We start from the raw sequence: 5,525 nt of genomic DNA on the forward strand, positions 1-5,525 counted from the left end.
CTTTTCCGTCCCTCTTTGCCCTTTTCCGTCCCTCTTTGCCCTTTTCCGTCCCTCTTTGCCCTTTTCCGTCCCTCTTTGCCCTTTTCCGTCCCTCTTTGCCCTTTTCCGTCCCTCTTTGCCCTTTTCCGTCCCTCTTTGCCCTTTTCCGTCCCTCTTTGCCCTTTTCCGTCCCTCTTTGCCCTTTTCCGTCCCTCTTTGCCCTTTTCCGTCCCTCTTTGCCCTTTTCCGTCCCTCTTTGCCCTTTTCCGTCCCTCTTTGCCCTTTTCCGTCCCTCTTTGCCCTTTTCCGTCCCTCTTTGCCCTTTTCCGTCCCTCTTTGCCCTTTTCCGTCCCTCTTTGCCCTTTTCCGTCCCTCTTTGCCCTTTTCCGTCCCTCTTTGCCCTTTTCCGTCCCTCTTTGCCCTTGTCCCGTATTCTCCGCAGTTGAACGCACCTCTTTGGCCTTTTCCGCCCCTCTTTGCCATTGTCCGCCCCTCTTTGCCCTTGTCCCGTATTCTCCGCACTTGTCCGCCCCTCTTTGCCCTTGTCCCGTATTCTCCGCACTTGTCCGCCCCTCTTTGCCCTTGTCCGCCCCTCTTTGCCCTTGTCCGCCCCTCTTTGCCCTTGTCCGCCCCTCTTTGCCCTTGTCCGCCCCTCTTTGCCCTTGTCCGCCCCTCTTTGCCCTTGTCCGCCCCTCTTTGCCCTTGTCCGCCCCTCTTTGCCCTTGTCCGCCCCTCTTTGCCCTTGTCCGCCCCTCTTTGCCCTTGTCCGCCCCTCTTTGCCCTTGTCCGCCCCTCTTTGCCCTTGTCCGCCCCTCTTTGCCCTTGTCCGCCCCTCTTTGCCCTTGTCCGCCCCTCTTTGCCCTTGTCCGCCCCTCTTTGCCCTTGTCCGCCCCTCTTTGCCCTTGTCCGCCCCTCTTTGCCCTTGTCCGCCCCTCTTTGCCCTTGTCCGCCCCTCTTTGCCCTTGTCCGCCCCTCTTTGCCCTTGTCCGCCCCTCTTTGCCCTTGTCCGCCCCTCTTTGCCCTTGTCCGCCCCTCTTTGCCCTTGTCCGCCCCTCTTTGCCCTTGTCCGCCCCTCTTTGCCCTTGTCCGCCCCTCTTTGCCCTTGTCCGCCCCTCTTTGCCCTTGTCCGCCCCTCTTTGCCCTTGTCCGCCCCTCTTTGCCCTTGTCCGCCCCTCTTTGCCCTTGTCCGGCCCTCTTTGCCCTTGTCCGGCCCTCTTTGCCCTTGTCCGGCCCTCTTTGCCCTTGTCCGGCCCTCTTTGCCCTTGTCCGGCCCTCTTTGCCCTTGTCCGGCCCTCTTTGCCCTTGTCCGGCCCTCTTTGCCCTTGTCCGGCCCTCTTTGCCCTTGTCCGGCCCTCTTTGCCCTTGTCCCCCATTTTCCGCACTTGTCCGCCCCTCTTTGCCCTTGTCCCCCATTTTCCGCACTTGTCCGCCCCTCTTTGCCCTTGTCCCCCATTTTCCGCACTTGTCCGCCCCTCTTTGCCCTTGTCCCCCATTTTCCGCACTTGTCCGCCCCTCTTTGCCCTTGTCCCCCATTTTCCGCACTCTCCGCCCCTCTTTGCCCTTGTCCCCCATTTTCCGCACTTGTCCGCCCCTCTTTGCCCTTGTCCGAAACTCTTTGCCCTTGTCCCGTATTCTTCTCCCTTGTCCGCCCCTCTTTGCCCTTGTCCGCCCCTCTTTGCCCTTGTCCGCCCCTCTTTGCCCTTGTCCGCCCCTCTTTGCCCTTGTCCGCCCCTCTTTGCCCTTGTCCGCCCCTCTTTGCCCTTGTCCGCCCCTCTTTGCCCTTGTCCGCCCCTCTTTGCCCTTGTCCGCCCCTCTTTGCCCTTGTCCGCCCCTCTTTGCCCTTGTCCGCCCCTCTTTGCCCTTGTCCGCCCCTCTTTGCCCTTGTCCGCCCCTCTTTGCCCTTGTCCGCCCCTCTTTGCCCTTGTCCGCCCCTCTTTGCCCTTGTCCGCCCTTCTTTGCCCTTGTCCCCCATTTTCCGCACTTGTCCGCCCCTCTTTGCCCTTGTCCCCCATTTTCCGCACTTGTCCGCCCCTCTTTGCCCTTGTCCGAAACTCTTTGCCCTTGTCCCGTATTCTCCTCCCTTGTCCGCCCCTCTTTGCCCTTGTCCGCCCCTCTTTGCCCTTGTCCGCCCCTCTTTGCCCTTGTCCGCCCCTCTTTGCCCTTGTCCGCCCCTCTTTGCCCTTGTCCGCCCCTCTTTGCCCTTGTCCTCCCCTCTTTGCCCTTGTCCGCCCCTCTTAGCCCTTGTCCGCCCCTCTTAGCCCTTGTCCGCCCCTCTTTGCCCTTGTCCGCCCCTCTTTGCCCTTGTCCGCCCCTCTTTGCCCTTGTCCGCCCCTCTTTGCCCTTGTCCGCCCCTCTTTGCCCTTGTCTGCCCCTCTTTGCCCTTGTCCGCCCCTCTTTGCCCTTGTCCGCCCCTCTTTGCCCTTGTCCGCCCCTCTTTGTACTTGTCCCGTATTCTTCGCAATTCTCCACACCTCTTTGCACTTGTCCGCCCCTCTTTCCCCTTGTACCGTATTCTCCGCACTTGTCCGCCCCTCTTGGCCCTTGTCCCGCATTTTCCGCACTTGTCCGCCCCTCTTTGCCCTTGTCCCGCATTTTCCGCACTTGTCCGCCCCTCTTTGCCCTTGTCCCGCGTTTTCCGCACTTGTCCGCCCCTCTTTGCCCTTGTCCCGCGTTTTCCGCACTTGTCCGCCCCTCTTTGCCCTTGTCCCGCGTTTTCCGCACTTGTCCGCCCCTCTTTGCCCTTGTCCCGCGTTTTCCGCACTTGTCCGCCCCTCTTTGCCCTTGTCCCGCGTTTTCCGCACTTGTCCGCCCCTCTTTGCCCTTGTCCCCCGTTTTCCGCACTTGTCCGCCCCTCTTTGCCCTTGTCCCCCATTTTCCGCACTTGTCCGCCCCTCTTTGCCCTTGTCCCCCATTTTCCGCACTTGTCCGCCCCTCTTTGCCCTTGTCCCCCATTTTCCGCACTTGTCCGCCCCTCTTTGCCCTTGTCCCCCATTTTCCGCACTTGTCCGCCCCTCTTTGCCCTTGTCCCCTATTCTCCGCACTTGTCCGCCCCTCTTTGCCCTTGTCCCCTATTCTCCGCACTTGTCCGCCCCTCTTTGCCCTTGTCCACCCCTCTTTGCCCTTTTCCGTCCCTCTTTGCCCTTGTCCCGTATTCTCCGCAGTTCACCGCACCTCTTTGGCCTTTTCCGCCCCTCTTTGCCATTGTCCGCCCCTCTTTGCCCTTGTCCCGTATTCTCCGCACTTGTCCGCCCCTCTTTGCCCTTGTCCGCCCCTCTTTGCCCTTGTCCCGTATTCTCCTCCCTTGTCCGCCCCTCTTTGCCCTTGTCCGCCCCTCTTTGCCCTTGTCCGCCCCTCTTTGCCCTTGTCCGCACCTCTTTGTACTTGTCCCGTATTCTCCGCAATTCTCCACCCCTCTTTGCACTTGTCCGCCCCTCTTTCCCCTTCTCCCGTATTCTCCGCACTTGTCCGCCCCTCTTTGGCCTTTTCCGCCCCTCTTTATCTTTGTCAGACCCTCTTTGCACTTGTCCTGTGTTCTCCGCACTTGTCCGCCCCTCTTTGCCCTTGTCCGCCCCTCTTTGCCCTTGTCCGCCCCTCTTTGCCCTTGTCCGCCCCTCTTTGCCCTTGTCCGCCCCTCTTTGCCCTTGTCCGCCCCTCTTTGCCCTTGTCCGCCCCTCTTTGCCCTTGTCCGCCCCTCTTTGCCCTTGTCCGCCCCTCTTTGCCCTTGTCCGCCCCTCTTTGCCCTTGTCCGCCCCTCTTTGCCCTTGTCCGCCCCTCTTTGCCTTTGTCCGCCCCTCTTTGCCCTTGTCCGACCCTCTTTGCCCTTGTCCCGTATCCTTCGCACTTGTTCAACCCTCTTTTATCTTGTCCGCCGCTCCATGCCCTTTGTCCGCCCCTCTTTGCCCTTGTCCGCCACTCTTTGCGCTTTTAAGCCCCTCTTTGCCCTTGTCCCGTATTCTCCGCACTTCTCCGCCCCTCTTTGCTCTTGTCCCGTATTCTCCGAACTTCTCCATCTCCCTTTGCAATTGTGCAACACTCTTTGCCCTTGTCCACCCCTGTTTTCCCTTCTCCGTCCCTCTTTACCCTTGTCCCGTATTCTCCGCACTTGCCCGCACCTCTTTGCCCTTTTCCATCCCTCTTTGCAATTGTCCGCCCCTCTTTGCCCTTGTCCCGTATTCTCCGCACTTGTCCGCCCCTCTTTGCACTTGTCCGAAACTCTTTGCCCTTGTCCCGTATTCTCCTCCCTTGTCCGCCCCTCTTTGCCCTTGTCCGTCCCTCTTTACCCTTGTCCGCACCTCTTTGTCCTTGTCCCGTATTCTCCGCACTTCTGAACCCCTCTTTGCCCTTGTCCGCCCCTCTTTGCACTTTTCCGCCCCTCTTTGCCCTTGGCCCGTATTCTCTGCACTTGTCCGCCCCTCTTTCCCCTTGTCCCGTATTCTCCGCACTTGTCCGCCCCTCTTAGGCCTTGTCTGCCCCTCTTTATCTTTTTCAGCCCCTCTTTGAACTTGTCCTGTATTCTATGCCCTTGTCCGCCCCTCTTTGCCCTTGTCCGCCCCTCTTTGCCCTTGTCCGCCCCTCTTTGCCCTTGTCCGCCCCTCTTTGCCCTTGTCCGCCCCTCTTTGCCCTTGTCCGCCCCTCTTTGCCCTTGTCCGCCCCTCTTTGCCCTTGTCCGCCCCTCTTTGCCCTTGTCCGCCCCTCTTTGCCCTTGTCCGCCCCTCTTTGCCCTTGTCCGCCCCTCTTTGCCCTTGTCCGCCCCTCTTTGCCCTTGTCCGCCCCTCTTTGCCCTTGTCCGCCCCTCTTTGCCCTTGTCCGCCCCTCTTTGCCCTTGTCCGCCCCTCTTTGCCCTTGTCCGCCCCTCTTTGCCCTTGTCCGCCCCTCTTTGCCCTTGTCCGCCCCTCTTTGCCCTTGTCCGCCCCTCTTTGCCCTTGTCCGCCCCTCTTTGCCCTTGTCCGCCCCTCTTTGCCCTTGTCCGCCCCTCTTTGCCCTTGTCCGCCCCTCTTTGCCCTTGTCCGCCCCTCTTTGCCCTTGTCCGCCCCTCTTTGCCCTTGTCCGCCCCTCTTTGCCCTTGTCCGCCCCTCTTTGCCCTTGTCCGCCCCTCTTTGCCCTTGTCCGCCCCTCTTTGCCCTTGTCCGCCCCTCTTTGCCCTTGTCCGCCCCTCTTTGCCCTTGTCCGCCCCTCTTTGCCCTTGTCCGCCCCTCTTTGCCCTTGTCCGCCCCTCTTTGCCCTTGTCCGCCCCTCTTTGCCCTTGTCCGCCCCTCTTTGCCCTTGTCCGCCCCTCTTTGCCCTTGTCCGCCCCTCTTTGCCCTTGTCCGCCCCTCTTTGCCCTTGTCCGCCCCTCTTTGCCCTTGTCCGCCCCTCTTTGCCCTTGTCCGCCCCTCTTTGCCCTTGTCCGCCCCTCTTTGCCCTTGTCCGCCCCTCTTTGCCCTTGTCCGCCCCTCTTTGCCCTTGTCCGCCCCTCTTTGCCCTTGTCCGCCCCTCTTTGCCCTTGTCCGCCCCTCTTTGCCCTTGTCCGCCCCTCTTTGCCCTTGTCCGCCCCTCTTTGCCCTTGT

Source organism: Phaenicophaeus curvirostris, unplaced genomic scaffold (genome assembly GCF_032191515.1).
Source record: "Phaenicophaeus curvirostris isolate KB17595 unplaced genomic scaffold, BPBGC_Pcur_1.0 scaffold_117, whole genome shotgun sequence".
Classification (NCBI taxonomy): domain Eukaryota; kingdom Metazoa; phylum Chordata; class Aves; order Cuculiformes; family Cuculidae; genus Phaenicophaeus; species Phaenicophaeus curvirostris.